The 10,169-nt window shown below is 46.0% G+C and overlaps 1 pseudogene; it reads left to right on the top strand.

Annotated features, from left to right (window-relative positions):
* Nucleotides 1-125: 125 nt before the first annotated feature.
* LOC110551282 (NADH dehydrogenase [ubiquinone] 1 beta subcomplex subunit 6-like) lies at nt 126-494 on the top strand (annotated as a pseudogene).
* The last annotated feature ends 9,675 nt before the right edge of the window (nt 495-10,169 follow it).

Genomic DNA, 10,169 nt, shown 5'->3' with positions numbered 1-10,169 from the left:
GTACTTTTGACCCCTAGAAGTAAAAAAGAAGCTTTGTGTTTGGAAATTGTCTCCAAAGAATACAAAACGTGGGTAAGTGACTGGCCCCAGATTCAGGCGCTTGCCTTTGCAAGCCCTCTGGCCACATGGTGGCGTGCATACCTGATGAGAAGCTGCGGCTGCAGCAGCTGCAGGAGCTGAGGAGGCGATGGCTGAAGGACCAGGAGCTGAACCCCTGGGAGGGGAGCCCGGTTGCCCCCACACAGTGTGGCCCCTGGAGAGATTCTGGAATAACTTTGCAGGCGGGGCCCTGTGGGAAAATGTGATCTCTGAGGTATACCAGTTCAGTCTCTTCGCTGGGTCTTCTGGTTTATTCACTCTCAGTCAAATATCATGTGGCTACAGAACCATATGCCACTGTTGACATGAAGCCCAGAATATTCCCAGGTGATGCAGTTCCGGAGACCGGAGAAGTAATTCCACCAATGAAAGATTTTCCCAATCAGCATCATTGAAAAGCGCTTAAAAACTTAAAAGATTTGCCTAACAGCACAAGTGTGTTCCTAAAGTGCTGTAGTTACTCAATCTATTTCCTAGAAAAGTAACTCATAAAGCTTATTTCCAGGAGGCAAAAAAGAATGCAAAAATTGCTGGCCACCTATTTGTGTGATGGCTATAGCACAGGGATTGTCAGCCAGGGGGATGTTTGGCAATGTTTAGAGAGATTTGGGGTTGTCACAACTAGAGTGGGGTGCTACTGGCATCTAGTGGGGAAAGCCAGGGCTGATGAACTCCCTGAACCTGCAGGACAGCCTCACAGCAAAGAAGCCCTGTGGCAGAACAACTGAAGAAGTCCTGGACATCCAAACAGAAGCTGTGGATCTGAACTTAAAACCAAGCAGCCTAGTGGCATCATGCTTTAGGAGGCTCCCACTCCTCTGTCTCAGCTATGGAATGGGTACACTGTCCCTCTCTAACTTACTTCACAGGGCTGCTACAGATCCATCTGCAAAAACTAATGCAAATAGAGCAGGGGAGATAGATACACAGTTGTGGAGCCTAGCATGCCGGTGGTCCTAGACTTGAGACAATGGGGAAAAAATGAAGGTAAAGGCACTTTTGGTATAATCTAGTGTTATACATTGCATGTTGAGCCTGAGGATAGGCCTGTGGAGAGGCCTTGTGTGTGTGTGTGTGTGTGTGTGAGAGAGAGAGAGAGAGAGAGAGAGCGCCAACCTAAGGAGCCAGATCATCAGTACCTAAAACAGAACAGCAATGTTTCAGGCTGCAGCAGAATCTAAACACTGCTTCGACACACCCTCACGGCTTCTAAGGTGGTCTTGTGGACCTACAATTTGTGGTCCTACAATTTGGAATTCTAAAAAGTCTACAGGGGATCCTAGCACTGCTGGTTCTAGGACATGAGTGAGATGGGGCGCGGAATCTGCTCTTTCTTTCTCACATCACCAGGGGGCAGCAGAGAACAGCAAATACATAACGGTCACCAAATGGTCCATGCAGCTTCAGCTAGCCAAACTTTAATCCAGCAAATAACAGGAAAGAGGTATGATATAGTAAATTGTGTCGATTTCTCTTTTCCAAGAGACCCTGAGGAGAAGTCATTTAACCTCTTCTAAGGGCACTGTCTGCAAAATGGAGAACACAGCTTAAGAGATAGTGGATGGCTTGATTGATGTTGGGCTGAGAATTAAAACTTTCCAAAGAAGGTGAGTGTGTAGCTAACAAATTATTCAAGGAATCTCTTATTCCTAGGGCATTTTATAAATGTCTGCATCCTAAGCACCTCTGAGTCATTCATACAGATTGTTTTCCCTGGGTTGAAATTTCCATGATGTAAAAGTTTGAAGGTGATGTGTTCATGGTATCCATTACACACAGAATGCTCAAAACTTTTAAGGTCCAGTGACAAAGAGCAGATGAGGAGACAGTCATCCAGAGAATGAAGGTGACCTCCTTTCGGTGGGACCCTGGTGGGGGAACAATCTTTGACAGTTTTGTGGTTGTCATTGTTGAAGAATGCTTTCAATGCTGCTGGAATAGATGCCCTGAAATTCAATGAACCGCTTCCAGGGTTCACCGCTTGCAGGGTGATTTTCATCATCTAATCATCTTTTATCAAATGCTAGGGTGCCTCTGGGTCTAGGAGAGAATAAAGAGATGATAAGGGACACGAGGACAGAGTGTGTGGGGCTTAGACTCCAGCACGGCATGTCACTGTGCATGAGGTCACTTCAGTGACCCCACTGACTGACCACTGGCCTCAGCTTCACCCACAAGGGCAACTTTCGATTACCGTCAATAGCCATCCCCTTTATCCTCAAGATTCTCTCCAGTGGAAATCAGCTTAGCGCTCTGCCATGGGCCTTGAGGTCATCTGAATGAGAGTGGGCCCCATCTGCTCGTATATGTATATGCTTGACCCCGGTTGGTGGCACTGTTTGGGAAGAATTAGGAAGCGTGGCTTTGCTGGAGAAGGTGTGCCACTGAGGGGGTGGGTTCATGCCAGGCCCAGTCTCTTTTTGTGCTTTCCTGTCTGTGGCTAAGGATGTAAGCTCTCAGCCCCATGCCAGCCTGCCACCACGCTTCCTGCCACTGTGATCATGGACTGTAAGCCAGCCCCTAATTAAATGCTTTCTCCTATGAGAGTTGCCTTGGTCCCTGGGACTCTTCACAGCGACAGAGCAGCAGCTCAGACAGGCCGCTCAGAACCTGGAATTTTTAGCCTGTGCTTCACTTGCTCTCACAGCGTCACTGTACTGACCAAAGGGCCGATCACACGCAGAGTGTAATCGCGCTGTCCATCGCAGCTGCGCAGACCTGAACAACGCAAACATCGAAGCTTGAGCTGAGTGAGTCCGTGCTTCCAAAGTGTGTGGGATGAATTTGGCTTCCCCGAAGAGAGAGCAGTTGCTGATGAGCCTGTGGCGGGAGGACCTTGTGGTTGTGGAGAGAACCGTAAAATCTGGCCTGGAACGGAATGCGTGGAGGAAAGTAGAGAGTTCCTAACCAGGGGACTCTGTGAGCTCAGAACGAGGATTTACGCGGACTGCAGAGGCGCTTCAGACTCTCTCCCTCCAGGGGACCCGAGTTCAGTTCCCACACCAGGCAGCTCTAGGGGACCTGATGCCCTGCCCTGGGCTCTGAGGGGGGGCGCCCATGCAACATGTGGAAAACATTTATGCAAACATGTAAATACAAATAAAAAAGAACTCAAGTTAACACAAAAAAGTAAGAGCAGCTCTGGATGCTTCTGTCTGCCTGGCAGAAGCCATGTGAACTTTCTCTGCAGGAATGCCAAGCCGCAGATGAAACCTCAAGAACATGGGATCACAATTAAAAGCAACTCACTGAACACATGTACAAATAATCCTTTATGAACGAGCCAAGAGAAGCAGGCTGGCAACCTCTGCAGATGCTGGGCATAACGTGCGTCTCATCTGGGCATGGTGATGTAGAGCCAGCCAGAGAGACTGGGGCCCAAGGATCGTTAGAGCCCAGGACTTCAGGGCCAGCCTGGGTAACAGCAAGCATTAGAATTTGAAAATAAAGTTGGGCCTATCTCATACATGGAGGAAGAGGAAGCTGAAAGAAACTGACTGCTAAAGTAATGAGAGGAGCAGCTATGGCTTGGCGGAGTTCCCCCTAAAAGCTTGTAGAGAGGAAAGCCATGATGCTAAAAGTTGGAAGCAGTAACCAATCTCTGTGCTTGCTGCTTTGGTTTTATTTTACTTTGTGTTTGTTTTTAGTTTTAGAGTGCAATATTTCAAACACAGAAAATACACACTATGTGTATGTGAGTGTGTGCATGTGTGTGTGTCTACAACACGACTGGGAGGAGGGCACATCTGCTTCGGTACAGCAAATATTGTGGAACTGGTTCTTTCCTTCCATCTTTAGTTCCAGGGATCAACCCCAGGTCACCGGGCTTACATGCAGGGTACATTTACCTACTCAACCGTCTGACAGCCCTATTCACTTTAATTTCTAAGAGAAAATCCCACAAATCCCACAAGTTATATTATTTTTATCCAAAAATATCTCAGTATATTATCCTACAAATATAAGACCATTTAAGAAAATACACATTTATCACATATGAAGTAATTAACAGTCTTTTTTTTTTTCCTACCAGACCCTCCAGTTATTGCTCAGATTTTCTTGTGTGGTAAATTTTTTTTTTTTTTTTGCATAATTTGTTTTAGTATTTCAAAACAGCTTAACAGCAGACTGGACATAGCTAGAGAGAGAACCAAAGAGCAGGAAAATACGCATAAGGAATTTCCCAGACTGTGTGCGTTGTAATGGGAAAGGGACAGAAAAGCCCAAAGAAACTAAAACAGAATTAGGTGAGTATAGTTCTGCCAGCAGTGACCCCACAGAGCAGTAAGAGAGGAACCACTCCACAGACAGTGCCAGGTCCCAGGAGGGGAAAGGAGCCTGGCCGTGCAGATGCCCAGAAATAATTTCAGACAGAGCCAAGGACGTGAATGTAACAGGTTGTTGTGGTTCGAATAAGAATGGCTCACATTCTTGAATAAGAATGGCTCACTGGCTCACAGCTCTGAACACTTGGTCCCCAGGGATTAGGATGTGTGGCCTTGCTGGAGCAGTGTGTCACTGGCTGTTGTGGATGTAAACATGTAATCAGCAGGCTATGTGCCTTATACTGGCTCTGAGAGGGGCTCTTAGCCAGCAGGAATTAGTTGAAGTCTAAGGAGTTCTAGGGATATAAATATGACAGCCCAGAGGAAGAAGGGGTGGTGGCTTGGAGGAGTCAGAGGAGGACTGTTTGCTGCTCTTGCTGGTTTGCTGGTTCCCTGGACTTCTGGATTTCCTGATGATGGATATTGGTGTTGCCCCCGAAAGAATCCTGTGACCCTACCCAACAGGAAGAAGTAAAGAGAGCTACATCCCTTCCCCTTGCAACCTTCCTTTTTCCCTACCTAGGATTGGGGGGTTGGAAGCAAGGTATAAGCTTTAAGGAACCCCCAAATAAAGTAGCATTTGAAAAACTAGTGCCTACAACTGGGGGTAGACTTTGAGGTTCGAAAAGCTCAAGCCAGGCCCAGTGGCTCTCTCTTCCTGCTTCCTGTGGATCCAGATGTAGAACTCTCAGCCACTACAGCATATGTCTGCCTGCACGCCTTCACAGTCCCTGCCATGATGACAATTCGATGCTTGCCTTCACAAGAGTTGCTGTGATCAGGATGTTTCTTCACAGCAATAGAACTGAGTAGATCAACTTTAAAATTTACAAGCATAGACAGATTTTTTTTTTTTTTTTTTTTTTTTTGTGGCTCTGGGACAATTGAATTTCCTAAACAAGACAATAAAAAGTTAAGTGAAAAGAAAACCACCAACTTCGGTAAATAAAATACATATTTTTTTCTTAGCCAGGAAGGCTGAAGCAGAAAGATTGTGAGCCCAAGGCCCGCTGGTCTACACAGTGATACTCTGTCTCAAAAATAAATAAATAAATAAATAAAAATTTAACTTATTAAAAGACCAAATTAAGAACATGAATGTTCATACAACAAAGTGGTCAAGGATGCCGTTAGAACATATAACTGGTGCAGAATTATCATGAGGAACATAGAGCTCCTCTGCTAATCAACATTCTAAGATATCTCTTGATATTTTGTGGGCGTACGGATATCGGGACGTCTGTGCACCACTACATGTGTGGGTGCCTATAGAGGACAGGAGAGAGTCAGACTCCCTGGAACTGAAGTTACAGACTGTCGTTAGCCGCCATGTTGGGGCTGGGAGTCAAGCCCTGGTCCTCGGCAAGAACAAATCCTCTTACCCACAGAGCCATCTCTCCAGCCCCAAATCAACATATTTTTTTGAAGGGCTGAAGGATTTCTAGGCATTTCCAAGAGGGATTGGGTAGATGTCCCTCAGCTGTCACGCATGGTCTGTGACCCGAAGGATTGAAAATAATGCACATTCAGTAGAAACTGGAGATCAGATTTTAATTTTGAGTCCCCTCCCCCAGGATAGACTATGTGGTATGTAACATTCTCCCTGATTTGGGGTAGTGGCCACCCAATTTCCAGTACGTGGCACAGTCTTGAGGAGAAACACCGGCCCTTTGTGGCCATGCGTTTAGCGAGGATGTCGGGTAGGTAAGGTGCACTGTACGCATCCCATTCTTTACTTACCGTGCTTAATTTACAATTTAGAATGTTATTTAAACTTATTTTATTTAGGACATGCTCCATCATAAACCAAGGAACATCCAACAAAGTCAACTGTTATGCTCTGAATTGCGTGTCCCAACCCACTGCTGATTTAAATGCTGAAGCATTAAGGAGTTAATTAAGATTAAAAGAAGTTTCATGAGGGCAGAAGCTGAAATGGCGAATGTCCTTACAAGATGAGGAAGCGTTACAAGGGGAAAGAGCACCGAGGAAAGGGCTGTGTGAGGTGGCCACCTACAAGTGAGGAAGAAAGGCCCCACCAGAAGCCACCTTGCCACCACCTTGACCTTAGGTTTCTTGTCTCCAGAACAGCGACCGTCCTGTCCTGTAAGCCATCCAGTCTGTGGTATTCTGTTATAGCAATGCTAGCAGACACATGGGGAACAATTCTCCGGCGGTGCTGTGGATTACACCTAAAACCCCAGCACTTGGGAGGCAAGCGTCAGGAGGATCAGTGTCAGTCCGGGTTCTGCTTCTGGCCTCGGGGTGTCCAGGCACCACTGTGCGCTGACGCTGAAGCTGAAGGGATGAAGCTTAGGGCCTTCTCTGAGACCGTTTTCACCGAAACAGCTCTCCTTTATTGGGAGGAATAAAGGCTATATAAACCTTGGGGAGTGGGTAGGGGTTTTCGGGGTGAGTGTGCATCCTTGGCTGGGGATGAGGCACTGAGAATGCTTCATTTGCATGGAGAGGAATTGCAGGTGCTAGCTGGCCACGTCCTATAAGGAAATAGGAAGTTTTAACCTGAATCCTGGCCACCCGCAGCAGAGGTGGGGGTCACACGGCTCTGTGCACCGGGGCACACAGGCCCAGAACATGAAGGAGCGGTCCTTCCTCCTGCCACATGTCTCCAGTCTCACTATCGCTCCAGGCTGGTTCTCCCACCCCAGAGCTCACTGGCTCCACAGATCAGTGTTAGTAGAGGCGGCTCATCCTCTTACATAGGGAGTTGAAGGCCAGCCACGTCTACATGAAACATTGTCAGAAAGAGAGAGAAGGAGGAAGGGAAGGAAGGAAAGGGAAAAGGAAAGAAGAAAGGGAGGGAGGAAGTAGAAAGAAGCTATCTGTCTTTATCATAAATCATGAGAATGAAGAGTGAAAAATGCTGCAACCATGAGGCGAGCCCTTTGTCTCTGCCCATGGAGGACATATTGCTTTGGGAATAACCACTGGAAACCTGTGGAGCAGCCACTTTCAGATGTTGGAGAGTGGGCAGAACAGGCTGCCCTTGCTGAGGAGAGTGAGCAGGGAACCCCAGAGAGGAGAGAGGAAGCCTCCACCTCCTGGAGACAGGGAGGTAGTCAGCAGAGCGCTGTGACATGAAAGGAAGCTCAGAGCTCTAGAAAGGGCCACAGCATCTTGTCATTGCTTCATCCCTTTCTGTGCTTGCACAGGTCAAAGCCGTTGTCAATAACAGTTTGCTGACAGTCTCTTCCGTCTGCTTACTAACGATCTAAAGATGTAATTTTGTCCTTAGGTCGAGACTGTAATTTTTTTTTTCTTATTACTTTGGCATCAAATAATAAAGTTCTTGTTACAGAGCCATAATGAGCAGGCAGTGTGACTTTTTGAAATATTGCCTGTGCTCTTTTTTTTTTTTTTTTTTGGTTACTTACAACTTTCCGTGTGTGTGTGTGTGTGTGTGTGTGTGTGCACAGAAGACAGACTTGGGTATCATTCTTAGGTGTCATCCACCTCATTTTCTGAGGTCTCTTACAGGCCTTGAATTGCCAAGCAGGCCAGGCTGGCTAGTCAGTGAACCCTGGGGCCATCTCTGCCTTCCCGGTGCTGAGGTTACAGGTGCACAGCACCACATCCAGTTTTTTAAATGGGTTCTAGGGTGAGATTTAGGTCCTTGTGTTTGCAAGGCAAACCATCTCTAGACTGAGGTCTCTTGAAAGGCCATCATTACTTATACTTTTCATCTCTGCCTTCTTGCTCCTCATTTCTTAGAGTTGTATTGAGAAGTATTTAACACACCACGAACTTTGCCCTTTTATAGTGCGTAACTCAGGTCCTTGAGATGGCTCAGTAGGTAAAGACTATCTACCCTGACAACCTGAGTTCAATCTTCGGAAACTACGTGGCACATGGAGAGAACTGACTCACACAAGTTGTCCAAACATACAATATAGGTTTAAAAATTTATGTAACTAAAAATATTTTTATTATGTTTTTTTATAGGGACTCTAGTAATTGAGCTCAGATCATCAGATGTGGCAGTGGGTATCTTTATGGGCTGACCCATCTCACCAGCCCTTACTTAAGCATGCTTTAATGTCTCATCCACATCATATCTTGTATCATTCTAGGCATCTTTTGAAGAAGCATGCAGGACTTGCTTAGATAATTAGAGGGAGAGGGCTACAGATCCGTAGCCTGCTGTTGGACATTTGTGTTGGAGATGCTGTTAAACACTCAAGTGGAAATATGCCACTGTTACATAAGTTCACGACTTGGGAGACAGGAGCAGACTAGAGATGCACATTTGAAAGTTGACTGGAGTGGGGTATTAGTTAACCACTGTAACAAAATACCTGAGAAGATACTTAGGTCTCAGGGGATCGAGTTGCCAGGGATCTCAGTCTCTTTTATCAGCAAGAAGTACCAAATTCATACCTGTGGGGAAATGGAACTGAAGAGGAAGCAATGAGAACTAGAAAACAGAGAAGACAGCTTCGGCTATAATAATTTACGTTTCTTATTTTCAAACGCAACAGAACAATTGTAAACATTTGGAGTGGTACACATAGGTACTTATACTACTTTCTGCATTTATTTGGTGACAGGGTTTTACCATGTAACCTTGGTTGGCCTTGAACTTACTAGGTTGCCTTTGAACTCACAGAGGTCCATCTACCTCTGCCTTCCAAGTGTGGGACTAAAAGCATGCACTACCACTCCTGGAAAGTTTTTGAATTTGATAAAGCATTTCCTAGAATTAATGCTTGGTGTTCCTTTTTGTTTTGTTTTGTTTTTAGGAGTTAATAGTATAGATAGCTTGGGAATACCGACTGTATAATTGGTGATGTCCCAGGTCCTGAGGCTACTCTGGAAACTTCTCAGAGACTTAGTTTTTTCTTTCAGCTTGTCCACTAGGTGTATGACCCTGGTCATACCAGCATTCTCCCTGAGGTGGTCCCTACACTGATGTCCACTGGTGGAAACTTCATGAAAGTGCTGTAGGGTGACCCAAGATTATTTCCCAAATAAGGCCTTTACTCCCCAGTCTCTGTCCCACATTAATCCTCGGTAACAGAGCTTCTTCATGAGGTTTCACATTTTCAAAGGAATCAGGATATTTTAAAAGGCATATTTTTAAGATTTATTTATTTTATTATGCATACAATGTTCTGTCTGCATGTACACCTGAACCTCAGAAGAAGGCCCCAGATCTCTATAGATGGTTGTGAGCCACCATGTGGTTGCTGGGAATTGAACTCAGGAACACAGGAAGAGCAAACAGTGTTCTTAACCTCTGAGCCATCTCTCCAGCCCTTAAAGGAATATTCTAAAATATATCCTTGGGCAATGTCATACATGCATACAACGTGTCTTGATAATATCTATCCCAAATCTCCCATCCACTTCCCCAAACCCTCTTCTCACCTTCATGTCCCTTTTGTTTTTATAGCCCGCTGAGTTCAGGGCTGCCTTTATGCACATGGCGTGCAGCCGTCCGCAGAAGCATGGGCAGCCTACCAATGGCCACCCTGAGGAAGAAAAATGACTCCTCTCCCTCAGTAATTGTCATCTGTTGCCAATAGCTCCTCAGGTAGGGGTGAGGCCTCATGAGCCCCTCCTCCATCTGTGTTGTAATGTTGACTGGTTTGCTCTTGTGCAGATAGCCATGGCTGCAGTGAGCCGTGCCCCTAAGATAGCATTTCACAACCCTTCTCCCCAGTCCGTACAGTTCTACATTCCTGCACAATGCTGCTCCCTGAGCCTTAGGGTGGGCCTGACACA

The sequence above is a fragment of the Meriones unguiculatus genome, chromosome 3 (assembly GCF_030254825.1).
Source record: "Meriones unguiculatus strain TT.TT164.6M chromosome 3, Bangor_MerUng_6.1, whole genome shotgun sequence".
Taxonomy (NCBI): Eukaryota; Metazoa; Chordata; class Mammalia; order Rodentia; family Muridae; genus Meriones; species Meriones unguiculatus.
Note: the sequence above shows the minus strand (reverse complement) of the source record. Positions and strands in the feature narration are given on the sequence as shown.